This window comes from Schistocerca americana, chromosome 6 (assembly GCF_021461395.2).
Source record: "Schistocerca americana isolate TAMUIC-IGC-003095 chromosome 6, iqSchAmer2.1, whole genome shotgun sequence".
In the NCBI taxonomy this organism is placed as follows: Eukaryota; Metazoa; Arthropoda; class Insecta; order Orthoptera; family Acrididae; genus Schistocerca; species Schistocerca americana.
Window position 1 is genome coordinate 529,845,857 of NC_060124.1, and position 15,658 is coordinate 529,861,514.

Here is a 15,658-nt window from a genome sequence, read left to right on the forward strand (position 1 = left end):
GGTGGTATCTGGAAGTAGAGGTAGGTGGTAGGATAGATAGTGGGAAAGGAAAGATGAGTTTTGCGGGTGTGTGGACCTGTGGTATCAGGAGAGGAACAGATGGGGAGAAATAGGAAGGGAAGAGGTATGGGGAAGCTCTGATTTGGAGTGGAACAGGCGGGGAAGAGTTCTAGTTGACAGGATGGATAAATATTGGAGCAGATTTCATTTTCTGGAAGAGGTATAGGAAATGGAGTGTGTGTAGATGTAGGCATGGTGTGATATGTTTGTGAAGGCTTGGTAGCACACCAAGATTAATGATCAAATGAGAAACATTAGGGTTCTTGGAATCAAGTGTGCCGATAGTGAAGGATATGCAGAGGTGCTGAATGTGGGTGAGGAGGGGTGGGATTTTAATGCTGGTAGAGGATCCATGTGTAGGAGGGTAAATGTATGCAGGCAATAAGACAGAGTGCTAGGTATTCAAGATTTTGGAGGGGCTGATAGAACTTTGTAGGGGTGGGTATTCATGCAACATTTACATAGGAGAGAATGAGTTGCATCAAAGTTGTGTAGGTGTGGAGGATATTGGAAGGGTGAAATCCCAAAATTTGGCCAGTTATTATGAGGGTTTCCAAGAAAGTGATGCACCACAGTTTTTTCTTTAACAATTCTTTATTGAAAATAATGAGAATTACACAAATGAAAGAATGGTGTTTTATCTATACACCCTATTTTTCCACGAAATTTCCATCCCACTCTATGGTCTTCCTACAGCATGAAACAGGTGTGTGTGTATGCCCTGTCGATACCAATTCTTGTTCTGGTGGCAGAGCTAGTGCTTCACTGTGTGAATCAACTCACTGTCCTCAAAATATCTTCCAAGAATGGCATCCTTTAAAGGCCCAAACAAGTGGAAGTCGAGGGGGCTAGGTTAGGGCTGTAGGATGGATGGGGTAATACTGTCAAATCCTGTTTCGCAATGCACTCAGTGGTCCTCAGACTTGTGTGGGGCCAAGTATTATTGTTTTGCAGCAAAACATATCCTGGATTGCTGTGGCGCCAAAGTCACCAGAAGCGCATCTTTAGTTTTGTTAATGTGTTGACATATGCTTCTGAATTAATGGTACTACCTCTTTGCATCACATCAATGAGATTCACAGCTTCATAGTCCCAGAACACAGTGATCATAACCTTACCAGCAGAAGCAGTTGCTTTGAACTTTTTCTTCTGTGGGAGTGGGAATGGCACCATTTCATTGACTGTTGTTTTGTTTCTGGCTCAAAATGGTGAAACCAGGTTTCATCGCCTGTCACAGTCTATGACAAGAAGTCCTCCCCCTCGGTTTCAAAATGTTGCAACAAATCAAGACAAATGTGTTTTCTGCGCAGGTTGTGATCCACTGTTAGACACGACAGGACCACACTTGCACACACTTTTGAATGTCCAAGAGTGTGGATAATTGCATCCACACTTCCTTTGCTGACTGACAGATGCAGTGCCAACTGCCAAGTCATACTGTGTCTGTCCTCGCAAATGATAGCTTCAGCTTGCTGCAACATGTCAGGTGTGACCGTCATGGACGGTCTTCCCAATCGCTGAAAATCATGTAGCTCTTCCAAACTGCCTTCTGATGACCTCACCCTCTGTGCCCAGCAACTAACTGTACTTTGATCATCTCCATAGACTTTGCACAAATGTTTGTGAATATTCTCCACAGTTTTTTTCTCTGCAGTGATAAATTCAAGACGGCACGTTGCTTGTAACTACATCACCTACAGACGCCATTTTGAAACTGTCTTGCAGTCACACTATCTGTCAAAAGTGATGGAAACTTGGTGTGTTCACGTAGGAGACGTCAAATAGTACATACATAACGTTTCGCATTCTTAGCATTGTTTTTGACTGAGAAAAAAAAAAATGTGGTGCATTACTTTCTGCACAGCCCTCATAGTTTTAGTCTGTTGTGGGCTTGCTCTTGAACGGTTAGTAGATGGGGGTTTCCATGCTCAACGGCATTCCAATGTTAGTCCAAGGTATTTTAATGTGCCAGTTAATTGAAGAGGCAGAACAGTTGTATATATGGTGAGGTGTAAATCACGGTTTCTCCTTTAATTCTTGCCTGAGTTTCAAAATGGTTCATCTTGAGGGACCATTGGTTACACCAGGAGGTAAAGTGACTGAAATGAATTTCGAGGGATCATTGAGATTTCTAGGTCATAGGGAAGAGGGCTAAGAAAGTGGTGTCATCAACATGCTGAAGGAGGTGGACTGGTGGAAGTGTTTTACGCTTTTTGGTACTGTAGAAGAGGTAAATGAGAACAGAAAGGCTGGATCCTCAGGGGACACCTGCAGTAGGATGGAAGGTTTTGTTGTTTGCAGTTTGCATTGTTAATAGTGACCAATTATGGGTGATTAGACAGGAAGAAGCTAAAGAAAGCAGACATAGGTAACTGGAAGTGCACCAATATAGAGTTTATGTGTGTTTGTGGCCAATGGGCATTCAATGACCGGCTTATTAGCGCCATACATCTAGAGTTTGAAAATGAGACTGGAATGACATACATAATCAGGCTTTCTCCATGTCGAGGGAGAAAAAACTGCTGATTTTTGGGTGTCGAGTTGGTGGGACAGGGGATGAGTGAGATACAGGAGTCGATCATCAGAAGAGAATCTGGGTCAGTAACCAGTCTGCTTAACAGGAAGGAGGTGGTGTTTATGAATATATTGGGAGAGGGTGGATTCGAATATCCTGCTGGTACTGAGATGACGTGGATGGGGTGGTAAGAGGTGGCATCAGTAAGTAATTTGTGCAGTTCGAAGGAACATTGGATTTCGTAAGTTTTCCACAGTTCAGGATGCTATCTTGTGGATGATACAGCATTACAAAGCATTGCAAAGAGGACAAGAAAGGACAGAGGACGTTCTTTTAGTTTTTGATAGGTAATACGATCATGAGCATTGAGAGCATTGCATTTTTTGTGAAGTATCTGTTTCATGTTGCGTGTTGTGATACGTGTATTTAATTCTGTTTGTAGTACTCCTATAATGTTGAAGTAGTGGAAGCTGGGGGCTGGGGATGGGACAGCGGATTTGTGTGTTCGAGGATGGTAGAGAACAAGGAGTAATCAAAATGAGGGTTGTAAGGGATGGAGAAGATACCAGAGAATTAGGATGCAAAATGATCAGCAATGCTCTGTTTGTTACATTGTGTATTGCAGCCATCAAAATGAGTATTATTGTGAGGGAAGATGATTAAAATTTAGTCCTCCAACGTTACTGAAATGCTGCTGTATAGACAGGGGCTTTACACGACATTAAAAGTAGATGCTGGCACTTTTTCTAAAAAAATAAATCTCAACTGAATTAATTTTGTTATTATTCTAATATTATAGAGAGCAAGAAAAATGACATGCTTACATGATGCAAGATGCAAGAAGAAAGGTGAAGATTATGTTATGTTTTCTGGCTCAATTTAAAAAAAAAAAAGTGAAGAATGAAATAGGATACAATTCAGTCTCTGATTCTGACAAGGGAACCCTCCCATCGTACCCCCTCAGATTTAGTTATAAGCTGGCACAGTGGATAGGCCTTGAAAAACTGAACACAGATCAATCGAGAAAACAGGAAGAAGTTGTGTGGAACTATGAAAAAAATAAGCAAAATATACAAACTGAGTAGTCCATGTGCAAGATAGGCAACATCAAGGATATGGCGAACTTAAGAGCGCCGTGGTCCCGTGGTTAGCGTGAGCAGCTGCGAAGTGAGAGATTCTTGGTTCAAGTCTTCCCTCGGGTGAAATAACTTTATTCTTTATTTTCGCAAAGTTGTGATCTGTCCGTTCGTTCATTGACGTCTCTGTTCACTGTACCAAGTTTAGTGTCTGTGTTTTGCGACCGCACCGCAAAACCGTGCGATGAGTAGACGAAAGGATGTGGCTCTCCAATGGGAACCGAAAACATTTGATCGCAAGGTCATAGGTCAACCGATTCCTCGACGTGGAAAACACGTCTGATATATTCTATACGAGGCTAGTGACGGCATGTGCGTCACATGACAGGAAAATGTTTTCGACCCACCTAACTTGTACACTTGGCGAATGGGTAAAAAAGATTCTTCTACCTTGCACGATTTAGGTTTTCTTGTGGATGTGATAATCACTCCCAAAAAAGTGATGAAAACATAAGAGTTTGTCACATAAACTGCAACAAATGAATGCAACAGTTTCGCAGTCGCACAGTTTTCCTTGTGCTCTGTCAAAAAATATGTTTTTACCGTTTTCAATTTTTTCCGCGTGTAGACCGTCAAATCCTGCATATGTCCAAGCAAATCTGAACATGTCCTGGAATTTTGGAGAGCGAAGTTGATTTGTTCAAGTGCTTGAACTTTGATAATTGTCTGAAAATAAAAAATTAATATTTTCGCTGCCGGGAAGACTTGAACCAAGGACCTTTCGTTCTGCAGCTGCTCACGCTAACCACGTGACCACGGCGTCCTTGAGGCAATATACACATTTATATTGCATATGTTGCACATGTACTACTCAGTTTGTATATTTTGCTTATTTTTTTCATAGTTCCACACAATTTCGTCCTGTTTTCTCGATTAATCTGTGTACCGTTTCTCAAGGCCTATCCACTGCGCCACCTTATAACTAAATCTGAGGGGGTGCGATGGGGAGGTTCCCTTGTGAGAGTAAATTCAGTGTCAGTACATAACAGTAATAGTTACATAGCTACATTTAATCAATTAGGAAGTGGCTTTATCAACAAGTGTTTGGGATGTTTTGTGAATAGTATTTTACAATTAATCCAAAGGATGTGATGTTTTTACTGTGACATTCAGTGACAGGATAATTATTACATACTATTTAGCCCTTTGGTAGTAAAGCATGAGGTGTTATGGCTTAGTGTGAATGGCTGGAATTTTGATTGAACTCAGGACTATTTAGATCACCATTTGCACCTACCCCACTCCCACCTCATTTGGGCGTAATTGACAGGAAACCTAAGAACACCACGATGCGACCTTCAAACGTTAACTTTAAAAGTAACAGAAGTGATTTTATTCTGCAAGAATGGAGTAACACTGGCTGTCCAGTGTGTGGAGAAGTACCATCTTGTATAAAAGTGGTCCCCACACATTCATGCTGTTGAAGGGCTTATAAAGGCACATTTGCATGCCGAGCGTGAGTTTCCTCGGAAACGCGAAATATTAATTAAATAAATAATCAGTGACAAATAAATAAAGCCTATGGCACACAACTGCAGCGCTGTGTCGCTGATAAAACAAAAGCACAATTACGTTACTCTTATGTTTGATTAAGAAAGGGAGAGCTCTGGTTGAAGTGGTGCGAGAAGCACGTATTTTATTTTATTGTCTGGCACACCGCCATATTTCATGTTATAGAAGAATACTGCGAGTTGCAACCACACTAGGCACTCGATTCTGTAAAGAATATATATTTATAAAAGTAAGTAGGATTATGAACTGTAGGCTTATTCATTGAATATATCTGATTTAACTAACTGTGTAACTTTTTTATGTTTAGTAGACAATCACCTCTGTACGACGTATTGGCATGGCTGGCAAATTATTGTAATATTGAGATTTAGATTATGAGTCCGCACCTACCGCAGCAGTCTTTGGAAACGATTTAATTACGAAGTCCGATTATTCAGTTTTATTTCACAGTCAACTACGAGTAACATTGCCTTTATGAAAAAGCCATTGTCAAGCGTCTGATATCGAATAATTAAACGTCCACGTTCCAGATAAGCAAATACAATTGCAATCACAATCACCATCATACAGATAGAATAATTAACATATTTAAAATAACATTTTTTTTTATTTATTTTATTTATTTTATATTGGCGACCGTGACAGGAGTTGTTATTTTGTCATTTGTTACATTGTTCTCTTTGTTTCATGTAAAAAATCAACTTTCTGGACCTGGGCGTCAATGTATGAGAGATAACAAAATCTGAAGATATTTTCCAATTCTGAAATTTTGCCGGAAGATGCAATGAAACTTCCAGCAAAATAAGGTAAGACGCAGCATCTTTGCATTGGTAGGCTTGACCAGACGTATAATTCAGTGTATTAGCTTTTCAGTAAATTCTGTAGTGTTTCTTTTCCGCATAACAGTTTCAGTGATAAATTTCATTCTCAGTACTTTTCCCTAAACAATAACGTATGCAACAATACCAATACACGAGTGTACAATATGGCCGACTTCTGTACGATATCATGTAACATGGCCAGCAGCCATTACCAATAATCTCAAATTCAGTTTATATTTTTAAATTAACAGACAGCCATTGTTGCTACGAGCGATTCATGCTCAACTACATTTTATTTTAAAATCAGTGTCAAAAATTTTCTTGAAATATATATCACGTGTGGCATGGTAATAACTAGAAAACAATACGCAAAAATGGAACAGCAAGGACGTACTATTCAGACACAATCCGACTCGGACGTGAGACAAGTGTTAGAAAATGACTTTACGACAGCAACCGGTAGTGACGATTCATCAAACATTGACGCAAGTGTTGACGAAAATTTTGACGATAGGCCGTCCACTACAAAAATTTCAAAATCTCAATCAGAGCCCATGTTAATGCATGACGTCACGTCTAATGACGCGGCGGGGGCAGAGACCTTGCAAACGGTAAACATTGCCGACATGTTACAAATGCTAATGAAACAAAACGCCGAAAACATGGCAACCTTAAAGGCACAATTAGAGACACAAAATGAACAGTTAAAAACACAAAATGACGAAATCAAATCTGATCTCATAGCAATCAAGATAGGTAATGACACTTTGTGTAAACGTGTGGAACTTATAGACGCCACACTGACCAAACAAATGACCGAACTCAGTACTAAATTTTCCCAGCTCAATACGAGACAAGAAAAGACTACAACTGACGTAGCACTTTTACAGACACAAGTAAAAAACCTTAATGTCACGTGTGAAGTTCTTACTGAACAAATTCAAACATATCCTTCAGTACATGACAATCTTGAAAAACGAATTACTGACGTACAGAATAAATTTGACAATGTTGAACAACACCTGACTGACATCTTACAATCAGATGCCACAGCTCATTTTCAAAATATTAATAAAGAATTTCATGATTGGGTTGAGAACAAAGACAAACATTTTGATAGATGCTTACGTGAAAATTTACCAACAATTCTGCACGACTCCGTAGCGCAATACATTACTAATAACAAACAGCTGATCAGTGACGCAGTACAATCCGTCACTGCACCCATGAGACAATTCACCGATCAACTACAGTCTGAATGTAACGAAAATATCAGTCAAAATGTACAGTTCAGAAACCAATATACATTCGAGTATGATACACACATTCCGCACACGACAAATACACAAGAACAAAACACACCACGACTACAACACATACCACGATGTGGAAACACAAACACAAGCTATTATCATGGTAAACCACAGCAACATTATCGTAATTACTCGCCAGCTGAACATACCAGTAATTACAGTGGAATAAATCCATATCACAATGCGAAGGAAGATGAAAGCTTAATGAAACACAGGCAATTTCAGATTTTTATCCCAGAAAAACGAACCATTCATCCGGTGATTTTTCTTAAATCTTTTAGTAACGCATTTCCACGCACTTGGAGTGACCGGAAAAAGATTTCATATATTGTCGGTTACATCCAAGGCGATGCAGCTGTCTGGGCATACAGTCAAGCTGACGTATGTACCACGTACAGTGAGTTTGAGCGTGCTTTTCTGAACAAATTCTGGTCGCAATCCGTCCAGGAGCGACTCAGAAGACAAATTTTAGAACCTGAAACTTTTAACAGTAAAAATGGTAACTTACGCAGATATTTTGAAAAATACTTGAACATGGGACACTTTTTAGACGAACCAGTCGCAACGCGTGATATACTCCGAGCGTTGAAGGCCAAATTGCCTTTCAACATTAAGGAAAAACTTCTACATATCCCGGATGACGATTCAGATTATTTTTTAACAGCTTTAGATTCGGTTGACATGTTACTTGAAGATCAGCGCTTCGCGCGGCAAAACAGCAGCCACAATGTTTACACTAGTGGTATGCAAAACATGCAGGCTTGCCAACACAATTCTGGCGCGCCCACAGTTGGATACGCGGTACAACAAAAACAGCAAACTCACATGCCGTCTCAGTACGGAAATCAAAATCAACACGCGTATTCCAATACAAACAATAGTTACAACAGTAATAACATTTCATGCGGCAATCCATACAAAAGGCACCGCGGTAATAACTACAACGGTAACCACGGATACAAAGGTAATAACAAAAACACAAACAGAAATAGAAATAATAATAACTACGAGCCAAGACAGCATCAAGGTTGGACTCGTAACGATCAGTACTTTCATTCAAACTCTGCTTTACCACAGCAGCCACCAGCACAAAATTGGAGCATACCTTACGACCGCAACAGCAACAACAACCGCAAAAGTTTGGAGATCATAATAGGCAATATCCGAATGTGAATATAATAGAAATGACACCTGATGCACAACCTCAATCTGTGTCAGTACCTAGTACAAATGATAATCCAACAAACTAGAAACAGTCACTACTTTGCCCCAGGTCGTGGCTGAAGAATTCTTGGGGGGCGACTTCAATGTTAATCAGTTATTTGACACCACACTTGAACAACAGAATAATGATATGCCGAGTAATTCTAAACAAAAACTACCTGTTTTATTTATAAGATACAACCACAATAACAATATATCAGATGAACTTCTACAAGACAGTACACAATGTCGTTTAAACACAAATGAAATTGTTTTAGCATCTACTACTGGTGTAGTAGGTGGGATTCCAACTACTATTATCCTAGATACAGGTGCAGCTGTGAGCGTTTTGTCTTTTAATTTCTATAAAAAGATGTGTGAATTGGAACCTGTGCCTGAGTTTCCTGCCCAAAACTGTAAAATAACTGCTGCACTAGGTAATAAGTCATGTAGGGTTACGAAGCAAGTTTTTGTAAACGTTAAAATAGGTAATGGAACCGTACAATGGCCATTCCTGGTTGTACAAAACCTTGTGACAAATTGCATATTAGGAATAGATATTATGAGCGAGAAGGACTGCATTATAGACTTCTCCAAAGGTAAATGTATTTTAAATGATAAAGGCAGTGTAATTATTATTGATTTGGACAGTAGAACTCTAAAGCATGACAAACACTGTACAGGGTACAAGGTTCAGTTAGTACTTGACAATGACATTCAAGACATGCAAACACACTCATCTGACACAGAGCTAATGGACTTGAAAACATTGCTTGATCATAAGATAAGTGAAGCTACAGCTCTCAGTGTACATGAACGTATAAAACTACAGGAAGTGTTATCCAAATATTTACAAGTTTTTACCAAACGATTAGGTGTTATCAACACGTATGTGTACAAGATTGAAGTTAAGCCTCACGAGATCTTCTACCATAAGACATATAACGTACCGTTATCTCAACGACCTGCTGTGTGGCAAGAATTAAAACAAATGTTAGACTGGAAGGTCATTGAACCATCCACCTCACCTTATTGTAGTCCTCTACTTGTTGTCAAAAAATCAAATGGAAGCATTAGGTTAGTGTTAGACGCACGAGCTATTAATGAAATAATTTTACCGGTTCACACAAAACCTGAAAATTTAGAAGAGCAATTACAGAAATTTCTAGATGCAAAATATTTTTCCACAATAGATCTCGCTAATTCGTTTTGGCAGGTGGGTATCACTCCTGATTCTCGGAAATATACTGCATTTATGTTCGGGGGGCGAACCTATCAGTTTTGTGTTCTACCCTTCGGACTGAATGTCAGCTCTGGGGTATTCATTACAGCCCTGGATACCGTGCTTGGCGACGATTTAGTTGAGACAGTCACACACTATGTAGATGATATACTGATAGCTACACAATCTTGGAATGAACACGTTGACACTCTTCAAAGAATTTTAGAAAAATTTGCACAAGCTGGAGTCACAGTCAACCTAAGAAAATCAAGGTTCGGTTGCAGTGAGATAAAGTATTTAGGACATATCATTAATTCACAGGGCATACGTCCGGATCCCAGTAAATTAGATGCTATCAGAAACTTTCCTAGCCCTCGAACTAAAAAGCAGTTAAAATCATTCCTTGGGCTATGTTCATTTTTCAGACGTTTTTTGCCACAACCACTTTTGAACAGTAAACATCTGCTAAATCTACTCAGAAAGAATCAAGTTTGGATCTGGTCGGAACAGTGCCAGAATGACTTTAATACAATTAAACATGCTTTAGTGAATGCTAACATATTGAGCCATCCAGATTTCAATTTAGATTTTTGTATGACTTGTGACGCTTCACGTACTGGCTTGGGCTGTTGCTTATTTCAAGTTGTAAAGAATAAAGAGGAGGAACAGATAAGAATTATTGGGTTTGCGTGTCGCACTCTAACTGAATGTGAGCGTACATACTCCACTACTGAGTTAGAAACACTTTCCATAGTATGGGCATTCAAGAAATTCAATTATTATTTATTTGGAAAACATACAGTAATTTACACCGATCACCAGGCCCTGACATTTTTTTTAACTTGTAAACTTGTACATCCTAGACTATCACGATGGGCAGTTACACTTCAGAACTACTCTTTTGAAATTAAGTACATAAGAGGTAAGGACAACACCATTGCAGACACTTTGTCTAGACTTCCACAAGGTATGAATGATACCAACAGTGACTTAGAAAATATAAATGACTACAGGATTCTCTTAATGCAAGACAAGCAGTATCACCAATATTATATTGATATGTGCAGAAACATGGCTGAATTACAAAAATCTGATCCTCACTGGTATAAGATAATAACATTACTGGTAGAAAAACACAATCATCCTTTGACTAAGTATTACAAGTTATACAATGATGTGTTATTTTACCGCCGACATCCAAATGCTACTAACTGGTGTGTATGCATTCCCAAAGAGTCTGAACGTAATCTAATTTGGCACACACACTTAGTTTGGGGTCATTATGGGACGAAAAAGTGTTTGGCAAAGCTCAGTACATACTGTTATTTTAGCAATATGAGAAGAAAAATTTACAGGGAACTAAAAACATGTGTCATATGTCAAAAATCAAAACCTCAGAATTTATCCACAAAAACAGATTTACATTCTATTTTACCTAGTAAACCCCTGGAAATTCTGTGTACTGACATCAGTGGACCGCATCCAGCAAGCTCTGGAGGCGTCAAATATATCTTAGCTTTTTACGATATATTTTCTAAACATGTAAAACCTTATGCTTTAAAATCCGCCACTGCAAATGCTATAATACGAAGATTCTCAAGTGATTACCTGACGCACGTGGGAAAACCTAAAGCAATTCTATCAGATAATGCAGCATACTACTCTGGGTACAAATGGAGAAATTTCTTGAAGGACAATAACATTAAAAGTATATTTATTTCGAGGTTTAGTCCACAATGTAACGCGACTGAGAGACTTTTCCGAGAATTAAACCGTTTCATGAGGACCTATATTTCATCAAAACATACTAATTGGGTGTCCTACCTAAGTCTTTTCGAAGACGTACACAATAACTTAAATATTTACGATACGAATTACACACCTAACGAGATCATGTTCAATTGCAAACAGAACGATCAGTGGATAGAACCATTATCTAAGTTGTCAGACAAGGAAATCACACCTGAACAGAAAATAAAAGAAGTATTGACTACATTGACACATCACGCACAAATACGGAACAAACATCACAGAAACATAATAAAAAGAAAACAAAAATTCGAGGTAGGAATGCTTGTACTACTTCGTACTCATCATAAATCTGTAGCACTCAAACGACGCAACGCTAAGTGGCGTCTGCTATATGAAGGACCTTATATAATTGTTAACATACCGCATCCTGGTGCGTATCTGTTACAACATCCTAGAACTAACAAAATTATTGGGCTATACGCACACCGAGATCTTAGAGCATTTCATGCTGAATAATGTCAAAGTCATACCCATCAAAATATTGCTAAGCAACTCGAAAAACTCTGTTGTTACAACACAGATAATAAGTAGTATAGAAATTTTCATTTCAGCGGTTCCAGTGACGCAGTTGAAGACAGAAGAACTCTTCTTTCAGCGCGCGCCTCCACCTGAAAGACGGAATATTAAAGTAAAATTTATGATTACGTAGCAGTGGATGACATATTAATTTTTCACGGAACATTTGTTACTGAAGGTACCACTGACTTGGTGTGACACCTGACGAACTGACAGACGTCATCTGTGAAGCGATCTTTTACTTTGAGAAATAGATTAGACGCACATCTCTCAACACGAAAAGCATCTATCAGTAGTCAAGGCTACACAGACACTCTACACACACGCACATAACGCGAGGAATCGAACATTTTCTCTCTCTTACTATTTTGAATATTTATTGAGTAGTGAAAACGCCTGGTCTTGCCTACTGATGTAATGAATGTTGTGTCTAACCTATCTTAATTTCAGATGACATCACAAAAACATCGATAATATCCCAGCAAAACCGCTAAAGAGGATGTAAATATCTGCAATTCATGTAATCAAATGTGACACAATGTAATAACCTATAGCGATGTAATGATGATGTAAACATGTTTATGTGCAACTATATTATGTTTATGCTAAGAAAATATGTGACGTGTGTATGTATAATTACTTTTTTTTTAACTGATGTATAGTGTAACTGTTACTACGTAAAAATTTGAACAAAACGAGTGCCAAAAAGACATTGCATAGTGAACCACTGTTCACGGACATTAACGAACATTACTAACTCTGCAACTACGCGGAAACCTATGTGAAAGAAACTGTTAATGCCATTCATTATGCAGCGTATCTATGTAAACGCGATGAACGATTTCCTTGATTAATAACTATGAACATTTAGGTGAGCTATATTCAGCAAAAAAAAAAAACAACTGAAAATGTGAAGTGCATAATTCGTGCATCATCTAGTGATATTACTACAGTACCCAACTTCAAGATGTTAACTGGATTAAATGGACACAATGTGCCTGTCCAGAAAACAACACGACGGGTGGAAGAATTTTGGTTGGAACTTCAGGGAATGAAATGTTCTCGAAATGTGACGGACACTCTTACCTGGACTGTCCAAGGATCGACGCCAGCTATGTGCCGTCCGAGGTTCTGCAATCAAGCTTCCACGGAATGTAAAAAACGAACTGCACGTGGACCAATTACTCGACGGGTCACGTCTGATCTGTAATAAGCAATGCTTTTAGTCACAACGAACTGCATCACTACGACTATAATGGAAATGAGAAATGGACACGCTTATGTATTAATCACGTTGTTATACAACGATGTTACTGTGATCAAAAAACTTTACCACGACGATACTAACCTGTAAAAAATTATTGTGCAGCGGATGAATATGAACTGTAATAACGACACGATGTGTATAGGTCAACGCACCTGAAAAATACGGACATTTTTCTTTGAAGTATTTCAAAACAATACTATGTAACTAAGAACATTCAACAATCTAAGTTGTATTGTGTTATAACAAATATTGTAAATTTAAAACTAAGTTACCTGTCATAGAATGTAGTCTTCATATGTAATCTTGGTTGAATATTTTCTTTGTGCAACGACTGAAAAACGCGCGCACATGAACAATATGAACTGCAATACTGTGCCGCGTGATCTAACTGTACGATATAACGGCAGTGCCGCAGTTACACAGACGCTTCTGCGCATGCGCGCACTCTATCTGCCAACATTAGAACTTTTACGGCGCACCCGCGTCATTCAAATTTTGTATATAATGTGTATAATGTGTAATGTAAGTCATGTAAATAGTTGTAGATAACTTAGATTTTCTTGTGCCTTTAGGTGAATTGCTCGCCTGCAGGTGTGTCCTTTCGCCTCGCAATTCAGGGGCCAATATAAAGGCACATTTGCATGCCGAGCGTGAGTTTCCTCGGAAACGCGAAATATTAATTAAATAAATAATCAGTGACAAATAAATAAAGCCTATGGCACACAACTGCAGCGCTGTGTCGCTGATAAAACAAAAGCACAATTACGTTACTCTTATGTTTGATTAAGAAAGGGAGAGCTCTGGTTGAAGTGGTGCGAGAAGCACGTATTTTATTTTATTGTCTGGCACACCACCATATTTCACGTTATAGAAGAATACTGCGAGTTGCAACCACACTAGGCACTCGATTCTGTAAAGAATTTATATTTATAAAAGTAAGTAGGATTATGAACTGTAGGCTTATTCATTGAATATATCTGATTTAACTAACTGTGTAACTTTTTTATGTTTAGTAGACAATCACCTCTGTACGACGTATTGGCATGGCTGGCAAATTATTGTAATATTGAGATTTAGATTATGAGTCCGCACCTACCGCAGCAGTCTTTGGAAACGATTTAATTACGAAGTCCGATTATTCAGTTTTATTTCACGGTCAACTACGAGTAACATTGCCTTTACGAAAAAGCCATTGTCAAGCGTCTGATATCGAATAATTAAACGTCCACGTTCCAGATAAGCAAATACAATTGCAATCACAATCACCATCATACAGATAGAATAATTGACATATTTAAAATAACATTTTTTTTTATTTATTTTATTTATTTTATAGGCTGAAGTGAAGTTAGTGCTCAATAGACTCTCATAGCATCTACCATGGATGGTACAGGTAACAGAAGCCGCAGGACCCATCTCCTCGAAAAAATATGGCTATACGATAAACAATGCTGTCAACCACACCACACAGTTACCTTTGCGGAATGAAGTGGTACCAATTGATGTATGGGTGCATTTTCAGCTGTCCATATTCTACAATTCTGTGTATTTACATGTCTTTGGAGATCTATAATTCCATACAAGCAAGAAATTCTAGAGCAAACATTTATCTTACTGGAAGGTCAGTATTAAGCAAATCCTGAGCATATGTATGGGGAGCAATACAGGAAATTTATGCACTGTGCTAACAGGTATGCCCAAAGTTCAGCCAATTCCCTGTGTTCTGATTGTTTGCACACCACAACTCAACCCTTCCTGCAAAGCTGTAGCCAAATCCTCTACTGACATCAGATCAGTTGTTTTCCTCCCTCTGCCTCACTGCACCTGTCTCTCTGAACATCATTACCATTCTCTCCAAACCCTTGGAAGGCATTGGAACAACAACTTTTTTCGTACTCCTGAGTGTCTGGAACTTCTTCAGATGTACTGGTACAGACTGACCATCCTTGTGAAAGAGCTTCGCCAGCAGCACATGATCCTGCATTGAGATAGCCATGCCAAGCATCACAGATGCAAGTGGAGGAACAGCCATGTACCCATCATCATTAATTTAGCATATTCTGCTGCTTACAGTGCCATCTAGTGATTGACTTTTTGTTAACTTTTTTTTCCATAACACTTCCCCCTTCTTTGATAATATTCCATTGTAGTTTGACGTCATTCTGAGCAATAGTTCTTTTTTTAAAGTTTTATGAAACTGGAACTTTAATCGTAATCATCCTGTGTAATAAAAAAATGTATAGCCTATATCCCTTTGAATGTTTATTTGAACATCATGCAA